Source organism: Ovis canadensis, chromosome 2 (genome assembly GCF_042477335.2).
Source record: "Ovis canadensis isolate MfBH-ARS-UI-01 breed Bighorn chromosome 2, ARS-UI_OviCan_v2, whole genome shotgun sequence".
Taxonomy (NCBI): Eukaryota; Metazoa; Chordata; class Mammalia; order Artiodactyla; family Bovidae; genus Ovis; species Ovis canadensis.
The window spans coordinates 112,877,677-112,890,327 of record NC_091246.1 but is presented as its reverse complement, the minus strand read 5'-3'; positions in this window follow the sequence as shown (position 1 = coordinate 112,890,327).

Below are 12,651 nucleotides of genomic sequence, written 5' to 3'. Positions count from 1 at the left end.
GCAGGGCAAAGGCTAATAGAATTTTGCCAAGGGAACACACTGGTCATAGCAAACACCGTCTTCCAACAACACAAGAGAAGATTCTACACATGAACATCACCAGATGGTCAATACCGAAATCAGGTTGATTATATTTTTCACAAGCAAAGATGGAGAAACTGTATACAGTCAAAAATACAAGACTGGGAGCTGCTTGTGGCTCAGATCATGAGCTCCTTATTGACAAATTCAGACTTAAAATGAACAAAGTAGGGAAACCACTAGACCATTCAAGTATGACCTAAATCAAATTCCTTATGATTTTACAGTGGAAGTGACAAATAGATTCAAGGGATTAGATCTGATAGAGTGCCTGAAGAACTATGGACAGAGGTTCATGACATTGTACAGGAGACAGGGATCAAGATCATCCCAAGAAAAAGAAATGCAGAAAGGCAAAATGGCTGTCTGACAAGGCCTTACAAATAGCTGAGAAAAGAAGACAGGCAAAAGGCAAAGGAGAAAAGGAAAGATATACTCATTTGAATGCAGAGTTCCAAAGAATAGCAAGGAGAGATAAGAAAGCCTTCCTCAGTGATCAATGCAAAGAAATAAAGGAAAACAATAGAATGAGAAAAACTAGAGATCTCATCAAGAAAACTAGAGATACCAAAGGAATATTTCATGTAAAGATGGACACATAAGGGATAGAAATGGTATGGACCTAACAGAAGCAGAAGATATTAAGAAGAGGTGGGAAGAAAAAACAGAACTATACAAAAAAGATCTTCATGACCAAGATAATCACAATGGTATGATCACTCACCTAGAGCCAGACATCCTGGAATGCGAAGTCAACTGGCCTTAGGAAGCATCACTACGAACAAAGCTAGTGGAGGTGAAGGAATTCCAGTTGAGCTATTTCAATTCCTAAAAGATGATGCTGTGAAAGTGCTGCACTCAATATGCCAGAAAATTTGGAAAACTCAGCAGTGGCTCTAGGACTGGAAAAGGTCAAGTTTTCATTCCAATCCCCCAAAAAGGCAGTGCCAAAGAATGTTCAAACTACTGCACAATCGCACTCATCTCACATGCTAGCAAAGTAATGCTCAAAATTCTCCAAGCCAGGCTTCAACAGTACATGAACCATGAATTTTCAGATGTTCAAGCTGGATTTAGAAAAGGCAGAGTAACCAGAGATCAAATTGCCAACATCCGTTGAATCATCGCAAAAGCAAGAGAGTTCCCAAAAAACATCTACTTCTGCTTTATTGACTGTGTCAAAGCCTCTGACTGTGTGGATAACCACAAACTGTGGAAAATTCTTCAAGAGATGGGAATACCAGACCACCTGACCTGCCTCCTGAGAAATCTATATGCAGGTCAAGAAGCAACAGTTATAATTGGACATGGGACTGGTTCCAAATTGGGAAAGGAGTACGTCAAGGTTGTATATTGTCACCCTACTTATTTAACTTATATGTAGAGTACATCATGTGAAATGTTGGCTGGAGGAAGCACAAGCTGGAATCAAGATTGCTGGAAGAAAAATTAATAACTTCAGATATGCAGATGACACCACCCTTACGGAAGAAAATGAAGAGGAACTAAAGAGCTTCTTGATGAAAGTGAAAGAGGAGAGTGAAAAAGTTGGCTTAAAACTCAACATTCAGAAAACTAAGATCATGGCATCTGGTCCCATCACTTCATGGCAAATAAATGGAGAAACAATGGAAACAGTGATCTACTTTCTTTTCTTCGGCTCCAAAATCACTAATGGTGGCTGCAGCCGTGAAATTAAAAGGTGCTTACTCCTTGGAAGAAAAGCTGTGACCAACCTAGACAGCATATTAAAAAGCAGAGACATTACTTTTCCAACAAAGGTCCATCTAGTCAAGGCTATGGTCTTTCCAGTAGTCAAGTATTAATGTGAGAGTTGTACCATAAAGAAAGCTGAGCACCTAAGAATTGATACTTTTGAATTGTGGTGTTGGAGAAGACTCTTGAGAGTCCCTTGGACTTCAAGGAGATTAAACCAGTCAACCCTGAAGGAAATGTACCTTGAACATTCATTGGAAGGACTGATGCCAAAGCTGAAACTCGAATATTTTGGCCACCTGATGGGAAGAACTGACTCACTGGTAAAGACCGTGATGCTAGGAAAGTTTGAAGGCAGGAGGAGAAGAGGATGACAGAATATGAGGTGGTTGGATGGCATCACCAACTTGATGGACATGAGTCTGAGCAAGTTCCAGGAGTTGGTGATGGACAGAGAAGCCTAGCACGCTGCAGTCCATGGGGTCGCAAAGAGTTGGACACAACTGAGTGACTGAACTGAACATTTGCAACTTCCTTTGAAATGTTCTTCCCTCTCCATCTTCTTTTTAATAAATGATTGATGGGTGACTAGAGGCATAGAAAATTTATGGACATATGTAAAGCAAATATAATAAAATGTAATCATAGAATTAGATGGTGGGGCTATGGATACTTGCGGCACACCTTTCAACCTTTTATGTTTGCAAATTTTTATAATAAAATGTTGAAAGCTGAAGAATGGTTTTCTTTGAGTACTGAGATTATGGGTTATATATTTTCTGCAAATCTCCATTTGTTATAATGATATACTTTATTTTAAGTAAAGTAGTTTAAAAGTAAGTTAAGAGATTGTAATTTTTATTTTCAAAGAATTAAAAAGACATCAGTCTATAATCATATAATACTTCTCACAGCTGAAAATAGACTTAAACTAGAAATCAGTAACAGAAATATAACTGGAAAGTCCAAAATAACTGGAGCCCCACTTTTCTAGGTAACACATGGACCAAAGAAGATATCGCATGAGAAATTTTAATATATATTGAACTAAATTAAAGTTAAAATATAACATCAAAATTTGTGAAATGCAATGAAAACAATTCTTAGAAGGAAATTTATACTATTAAATGCATACAACATTAGAAAAGAAAGATCTAAAATCAGTAATCCAAGCTTCTACTTTAGAAAACTAGGCCACAGGTGCAAGCCCAGTGCCAAGGTCACCTCCGGAACTGACTGAGCCTCTGCGTCACTGTTGACAAAAGGCCCCTGATCATCATCAGCAAGCCTCCTGACTCCAAGTCAGGTAAAAGGCCCACCTCAGTGCTCACCCTCCAGTGCCCTAACCAATCGCCTAATGCCAACCTTACAGCATGGATTTTATTTGCCTTGAGGCTCTAAAAACTGGCTACTAAGCCACAGAAACTGTTAATTCTCCCTGGTCTGTCAGGAGGCCAGTCCACTGAGCTCTCAGTGCCCACCCTTATCTCTGCTCTTTGCTCTTAATAAACTCACTCCCTTCCGCAATGCTATGTCTGGAAATTCTTTTCCAGCCTGTGCTTGGACTGCCATGACAGAAAGAGAAGAGCAAAATTAGTCCAAAATTAACAATAGGAAATAAAAAAATAGTAAGAATTGCAGCAGAAATCAATGAGGTTGAAAACAGGATATTAGCAGACAAAAACGATAAAACCAAGACCTCGTTCTTTGAGAAGTTCAAAGAAATTGATAAGCCACTAAGCCAGGCTAACTAAGGGAAAGAGAGAGAGGACAAAAATTACTAATATCAAAAATGAAGAGGGAACATTCATGACAATCCTATGGACATAATAGGATAATCACAGAATACTGTGAACAACTGTACATCAATAAATTTGATTACCTAGATGAACTGCACCCATCTCTTGAAAGGCACAATCTTCCAAAACTCACACAAGAAGAAATAAGCAATATGAATAGGCCTCTATCTACTAAAGACATTCAATCAATAATCAATAAGCTTACAAAGCAGAAAATTTCAGGCACAGATAGACTCACTGATGAATTCTACCCAATAGTTAAGGAAGTAGTTATACCAATTGTCTAAAGCCTCTTTCAGAGGACAGAAGTAGAGGAAATACATGCTACTTCATCCTGGGAGGTCAGCATTACCCTAATCCCAAAACAGGAAAAGACACTGCAGGAAAAGCAAACTACAGACCAACATGTATCATGAACACAGACTGGAGAGTCCTCAACAAAATCATGGCAAATCAAATTCAACAATGTATAAAAAGAATTCTATTTCACAACCAAGTGGGATTTATCCCAGGTATGCAAGGATGGTTTAAAATTCATCAACTGGCTAAGGAAGAAACATCAAATGATCATATCAAGAGATGAAAAGAAAACATTTGACAAAAGCCAACATCCACTCACAATTTTAAAAAATCAATAAATTATGAATAGAGAGGAACTTCCTCAACTAGATAAAGACCATGTACAAAAAACTTATAGGAAACATTATACTTAGCAGTGAGAATCCCACAGACAGAGGCTCATGGCGGGCCATGGTCCACAGCATCACAAAGAGCTGGACATGACTGAAGCAACTCAGCATGCACAGGAAACTCAAAGCTTCCCCACTGAGATCAGCGAGAGAGAAAGGTTACCCCTCTCATCACTCCTCTTCAGCATGACACTTGAAGTCCTGGCTAGTTCATCAAGACTGTCTGAGAACTATGCAAACTGTCCTTCATGTCGCATAAAATCTGCGAGACAGCATTCTACCAGGTAGAAGCAGCTACTGTCCCTGTTGAATGACTTCTCATGTAAGTGTGTGACAAGCAAGGAGTCTCCATCAATCACAAAAGTTAGATTCAACAAAATCTTTTAGTAAACTGGAATATATAAAATAAAAATCAACCAGTTAAAATAAATGTTACAGATTTATGACTACATTTTCTACAAGGATATTGTTGCTATTTTTTTTTTATTATCAGCATCATTGGTGTTTTAATTATATCAACAGCCACTCTTTGTTGAGTCAGTTCAGTTCAGTTGCTCAGTAGTGTCCAATTCTTTGCAACCCCATGCACTGCAGCATTCCAGCTTCACTGTTCATCACCAACTCCCTGAGCTTGCTCAAACTCATGTCCATCAAGCTGGTGACAGCAGCTGACCATCTCATCCTCTGTTGTCCCCTTCTCTTCCTGCCTTCAATCTTTCCCAGCATCAAGGTCTTTTCCAACGAGTCAGTTCTTCACATCAGGTAGCCAGAGTATTGGAGCTTCAGCATCAGTCCTTCCAATGAATATTTGACTGGGGATCGAACTAGGCTCTCCAACATTGGAAGGTGGATTCTCAACCACTGGACTACCAGGGAAGTCATCTTTGAAGAGTACTTATCATAGCAGGCAGTCTGCTATGAATTTCAAAAATAACCTCATTTCAGCATTACAACTATCCTACATAAAGACACAGTGCAATTACTATTTCATAACAAGAAAAACTGGGCTCAGTGGGACAAAGTAACACGTCCAGTGCTAAAAGGCAGAGCCAGGATCTCAACTTAAAATCTGATTCTAAGGCCATTATTCTGGATACAAACATATCTATGCATGCAAAGCATCAGAAATCTGGTTCATTTCAGAAACCATCTGGTAATGACACCTGTTGACAGCCATAGGGAAAATAATGCTTTCCCACCATCACCAAACTGCTCTAAGTAAGTATGCTGAACGATCATTTATGTGTTTATCACTTTATAGATACACAGATACACTGAGCAGAAAAATTCCCAGCACGTTATTTTTTGTTTCAAAGCACTTACCTAGCTTTTGCTATTTCACTCAATATTAATTTTGTCATTTTCCTGAAAAATACTGCATGATATGCTAACTTTAAAAAGAGGATTATTGTGAACCGTCAATACTCTCCAAATAAACACATAATTTACTTATCGTTAGGGAAAGAAGAGAGGGCAATCCAATTATTTTTAATACTGTTTAATCTGAGTATCTCACGATATTGTGGTTTTATAAACTATAAATGTCAAAGACTGAAAACTACCCCATTGTGGTTGCTATTTTGACCTTAGAATAGAATATTTATTAAATGTGGCTAATGTGTTTTATTTTGTCACCTCTAAATAGACTATATTTTATGTAAATAGCACTCTTGGGAAAAAAAAAGAAAAATCAAAAATGCACTTATACTTACAACAACAAAGACAATGAGCAAAAACACTAATGGTAACAAACTTCATGGAATAAACAATCTGGTGGCTAAGATGGATACTAACCAAATAATCACACAAAAAATTTAAATCAATCATAAATATGACAAATGACACAGAGCTCAAAGGTAGCTTGCTTGAAGGTTTTGAGCCTGGCAGCTGAAGAACCAGTACTCCCTTGTAATCTGTCCCATAAAGACAGTAAAGAGTGACGGAGGGAGGGTTTAAAATGAGCCTGAATTCACTTGCTCCCAAGGACACAACAAACCTACAACTAATAAAATAATTCCCTTAACTGGATAAGCAGCCTCCACAACAAAGGGTAAAAAGACAGCCTCAGGATGAGCAGAAGAGCAGAGAGAAAGTTTGCTGAGAAAAAAGCCAGAGTCCAGCCTCAGGATGTGCGATACCTTTCAAGAAAAAGGAAGGATGACCCCAAGGTCAGAACCTCAAGGCCAGAAGGCAGAGCCCAGAGCCAGAGAGGATTGATTGCTAGAAATTTTAATTTCTTGGGACCAACCAGTAACTTCTTTTTTTTTCATTTTCTTCTTTTCTGAACAGGGATGTTCATAACTGATACCCTGACCCTGTCACAATGTTCCATCTTGGGCACAGATAACCTGCCTTCTAGCTCCACGCTACTTTGATGGAAAGGAGTGAGAATCAAAGACTGAGAATGGTTCATATGCAGCAGCCTCACCCATACCTGATTTAAATAATTTGGCTGATGATATTTGGATGTGCTGAGCTGAAAAGATTTAGATGAAAGTTTGGACTTGAGGTGATACCATCATGGGTTGAGGCTTTGGGGGACTTTGGGATGGGGTGACTATATTTTTCATGTGAAACAGACATGAGTTTTTCTGGGCAGAGAATAGACTGTAGTAGACAAATAAATGGCCCCCAGTGAATGAAGTCCATGCCCTAATCTGCAGGACCTGTGAACATTACCTTAGACAGCCAAAAGAACTTGCAAATGTCATTCATTCATTTAAGGACTTTGAGATGGGAGATTATCCTGGATTATCCAAGAGGCCCAATGTGATCTCAGGCAGGTTAGAGAGGAGAGAAGTGCCATGCTACTGGCTTAGAGATGGGGGTGGGCACATGACCGGTATTGAGGAACCTCTACAAGCTGGAAAAGACAAGGAAACAGATCCCCCCAAACCCACTGATGTAACACAGCCCTGCTAACACCTTGACTTTAGACTTCTGATTTTCAGAATTGAAAGAAAACAAATTTGTGTGTTTTAATCCAGTAAGCTAGTTGGAATTTGTTACAACAATAAGAATTCAGTACAACTAACATTTACCATCAACTCCATTAAAATAACCAATCCACTTCCATTTTTGAAACACCTGTGAGAATGAGCCCGCACCCCACTTCACTTCCTCTCTTTCCCTGTGGGAACTTGCAGAGTGTACACGCTCCATCTCTACTCCTTCCCTTTCAAACTCCTGAAGGCGGTTGAGCTGACCTAACCTTAGACTGAATCTGCATAGAGCTCCTCTGCCAAACACCACCAGCGACAAGCTATGGACGGCCAAATACAAACAGCCCTGTTTAGTTCTTGAGTTACTGACCTGTTGTCAATGTCTGAGATTTTCATGGCATTTCTTCTTTGAAAGGGTCTCTTCTCCCTTGACTTCAGCTACATGATTCCCTTCCAAATCCGCTTCTTATTACATCTGTGTGCATGCTCAGTCCCTCAGTGTGTCAGACTCCATGATGCCATGGACTGTAGCCCACCAAGCTCCCCTGTCCATGATTCTCCAGGCAAGAATGCTGGAGTGGGTTGCCATTTCCTTCTCCAGGGTATCTTCCCAACCCAGGGATGGAACCTCTCAGCCCACAGTGGCCTCTGGATCACACACAGCTGAATTCTACGTTCCTTTTGTATCACCCGTTCCCTTGATGGGAATGAGCTCCGCATCTGTCTGCCCAAGTACTTCCTCCCACGTGTAAGCCTAATTATGTAACTCCCCAGTTTAAAATCCATTAACCATACTTCATAGCTTTCAGATTAGATCTGCCTGTTCATATTTCATCTCTTTTTAGTGCTCCCAAACACCATAGCTTCATGGTGACAAATGAGTATTCTGATTCAGATGATCTGTCTCATACCAGCTCCCCTACGCATTAGCTCCAAGGATAGCAGATGAGGTAGGGAACTGGCCTCAGATTCTCATCTGTGAAATCCATCCAGACAATATGGCCCAACTCATGGAGGTGTTAAACGAGTAAATGAATTAGTTCTTGTAAAGAGGCCAAGGACAAAGCAATAGGATGCACGTATTATTATTGTTGTTGTTGTTCTTATATTATTATTATTCTCTTCAGGAACCATGAATGGGGTGCTAGATTGGGGGTCCTTCCCTGAGCTGTGAGGCAGATGCAGGTCTTAGTGCCTTGGGGTCTTTTCGTTTGCAGTTTGGGGTTTTTTCTTTTTTGGTTTTTCAGCAGGTTTCTGTTTAATCATTGTGGCTTCCCAGGTGACTCAGTGGTAAAGAAATCCACCTACCGATGCAGGAGACACAGCTTCCCTCCCTGGGTCAGGAAGATCCCCTGGAGAAGGAAATGGCAACCCACTCCAGTATTCTTGCCTGGGAAATCCCATGGACAGAGGAGCCTGGTGGGCCATAGTCCATGGGGTCACAAAGAGTCAGACACAACTGAGCAACTAAACACCAACATTTAATCATTAAATTATTTTTACTAAAAATGACCCAATAATTCCAAAGTTCAATATCTAATTTAGAGTTACATAGCATGTGGAACAAAACTGGGAGAGAAGTAAGTCAAGGCTGTATAATGTCACCCTGCTTATTTAAATTATACACAGAGTACAAGATGTGAAATGCCCAGCTGGATAACTCACAAGCTGGAATAAGGATTGCCTGGAGAAACATCAACAACCTCAGATATACAGATGATACCACTCTAATGACAGAAAGCAAAGAGGAACTTAAGAGCCTCTTGATGAGAGTGAAAGAGGAGAGTGAAAAGGTTGGCTTAAAACTCAACATTCAAAAAACGAAGATCATGCTGTTGGGTCCCATCACTTCAAGGCAAATAGATGACAAAAAATGGAAACAGTGACAGATTTTATTTTCTTGAGCTCCAAAATCACTGCGGATGGTGACTAGGCCACAATATTAAAGGATGCTTGCTCCTTGGAAGGAAAGCTATGACGAAACTAGACAGCATGTTAAAAAGCAGACATCATTTTGCTGACATAGGTCTGTTTAATCAAAGCCATGGTTTTTCCAGTAGTCATGCATGGATGTGAGAGTTGGACCATAAAGAAGGCTGAGCACCAAAGAATTGATGCTTTCAAACTGTGTTGCTGGAGAAGACTCTTGAGAGTCCCTTGAACAGCAAGGAGATCAAACCAGCCAACCCTAAAGGAAATCAACTCCAAATATTCATTGAAAGGACTGATGCCAAAGCTGAAGCTCCAATACTTCGACCACCTGATGGGAAGAGCTGACTCATTAGAAAAGACCCTGATGCTGGGAATGACTGAAGGCAAGAGGAGAAGCAGGTGATACAAGATGAGATGGTTAGATAGCATCACCAACTCAATGGACATGATTCTGAGCAAACTCCAGGAGATAGTAAAGGACAGAGGAACCTGATGGGCTGTAGTCCATCAGGTCTCAAAGAGTTGCAAACAGTTGGGCACAACTTAGTGACTGAACAACAACAACAAGCATGTGAAAAGTGGATAATTTGATTGAGTGGCAACAGCAGCATCAGGCCAATTGCACCCAAACATCATATTTTCCAGGCATTCCTTTGCAGGCATTATTGACAATCTAAAGACTATGTCCCAGGCACTTGTTATACATGGTTGATGGAAAAGCAAACAAAACACAAAACCCCTACTTTAGAGCTTCTGTTCTAGTGGGGAATGTAACTAATAATAAGAGAAGCAAGAAGAACATTGTGTTAGAAGGGCAGCCCGGCACTGAGGCAGTGAGACCATCCAGGGACAGCAGAGACACCTGTGTTGCTGAACCAAAGATCAAGGTGGCCGTGGACGAGGGGAGCCACCAAAGTAAAGTGAGGAGGCAGACCCCAGACCCCACAGAAGGATGTCAGTGGTCACTCTGCACATGGTGGGAACTATATTGGACATGTTGGCCTTATTTAAATTTCCTTATTTTTACTGAAAATTTGAATAATTCATATACGTGTTTCTTTTGCTTTGGATAAATTTTCTTGAAAAATCAAGAAACCAAAACAATATAAAAATAGCATAACAAATTTTACTCCTGAAGTGTTTGACCATCTGACACTTTACATATGCTTTTTTCCTTTTAATACCGACAGGATCACTGTTGTAATGCTTTTCTGACAAGTTGCTGGTGAGATCAAATTAACCCAAGGGAGTTTAATATTTTTTAGGATTAAACTGTCAACATCCTTTCTTCAAAAAGGTCATTCTGGATTACATTCATGAATGTATCGGCTGTACAGTCATGGGTACAATTTTCGATCGATAAATTGGAGATAAACATGGTATTGACTCTAGCATAGGCTGTGTCTATGGACAAGCAATTGCCTGGAAGTGTTGTAAATAGCCTCCTCCACTTTCCTCCAGCAGGAAGACTCCTTGATAAGAAACGACACGTTCTAGCTAAACTGCAGTCCCAGTGATAGGAGTAACATGAGCCCCCGGGTGTGTGACATTTCTGACACAGGCTTTTCCAACACCTGCTCGTCAGTCCATCAGAGGAAACCTCGGGGCTGACGACCCGCCAGCTCCCTGCAGATTCCTTCCCAGAATAGCAGGCGCTGAGCAAAGAGCGAGTCCAGCTGCAGCGGGCCAGGGCGGACCCGGGGTTTCTGTGGACAGCAACTGGCCCCCACGCTGGCCTTTTTTCAGCATCTAAATCGTTCTCTGCTCCGACAGCCGTTTTCCCCCTCTGACACATTCTTCCTTCCTGTCTGCTTTCCCCAGGGAGTCCCAGCCACATGGTCCAGGGCAGGCTTCGTGGGGAGCTGCCCCTGAAGCTGTGGGCAGCTGTCCCCATGTCCCCGCTTGTTGCAGCAAATGCTCCCCAGGCAAGTCTGATGCTCCCCACCCCACATCTCCCCAAGGCAGAGAAAACAAGAACTCTAGGAGAAGCAGAGGCTGTCAGCTGGGAGGAGGCTGTGAAGTCTCAAAGCCACTATTAGACATTGAATTATCCTGGCAGATCTGCCTTCCCCTCTAACAACAACAACAACAACAACAATCAAAGAGCCTCATACAGTTTGGGGAAGTCTTTACATTTGTAGAAAATAGTGAAGCATTTCAATGTAAACTATTAGAACTTTCAGCCACGCAAAGATTGTTTTAATTAAGTTATATTCAAACTGTGAAAACTGTTGGTTTCTTTCCTGTTTTCCTTTTTCCTACCTAATGTAAATACTTCAAAAAAGTCACTTTTTGTGGCCATTTCAAAACTCCCTGACTTTGCTAAGCTGTTCCACAAACTGTATTTGAGTTGCTTCAGCTTCCTGCTACTGTAAGCAACGTGGAATTGAATGTATTTTGCATACAGCTCTTGCTATAGTTGAAATTATGTCCTTGGAGCAGACCTGGGATGAAGTGGGTCAAAGGACGTGCCATTTTGATGTCGGCCAGGCGAAGAGGACTGGTCGCAGATGCAGAGTCATTTAATCTGCCATTTGCTCAGATTAAACAGCGGCAAATCAGCAAGCAGGCCCGCCCCTTGGAAGAGGGACTCTGGTTTAAGGTACTAACATCAGTGAAGTTTATTTTTAACTCTCTGAATTGAAACATATTGAATTCAGAATTTCTTGATTACTCTATATTTTATACCTAAATGACTTCAAAATTTTTTACTCTCTTGTAGGTTCACCAGGCAAGAAAGGATGTAAAAAAATTAAAATGGCTTTAGCTCATTGTGTGGTTAACTTTTTTTTTTTTGATGGTTCATGTAATGAATGCACACAAATGCCAAGTATAGGAAAAAAGGAGTTGAAAGTTTTAATCTAACCCTCCACAGACAATAACAAGGATGGAATGTGCCTGTTGCCCTTAACAAAATATTTGGGACCGTTTTTCCATCTCACGTCTTGGTATATTAGAAAGTACATGTTAAAAATTACTACAATTAATTAGGCAAAGAATAAAGAGAAACAACAATCATAGTCAAGATAATGTCTGATGCCATTTTTAGAAGTAACACTGCAAGGCCACCTTGGGGTCATGTCCTGCCCAGGCTTGCTCACAGTCTGAGAGCACTTGCTCCCAGGCTGACCACTGTCACCCTCCAGGAAAACTTAAAAATGTGTCAGTTATGTGCCAGAAAGAGAGAAATAACAGACGTCGATATATGGTGGTATGTTTATCTACATATCTATATAATACTGAGGATCTTACACACACCAAAGTGTACACTGTTCTTATCCTAATCCTGTCCTGAATATGTCCTGTAACTGCTTACTTATTCACTCATCCCACATCCCTTTTTCTGTTCAATTTGTGTGAGCCCAGTGAGCTTGCTTTCTGCTGCAGGAAGTGAAGTGGCTATCAGTTCTTAAACTGTAATGAGCGCCAGGCAGTGGAACTGGACAGAACAAGAAGCAGATGTAATTATTGACTATGCGCAGCCATTTCAGG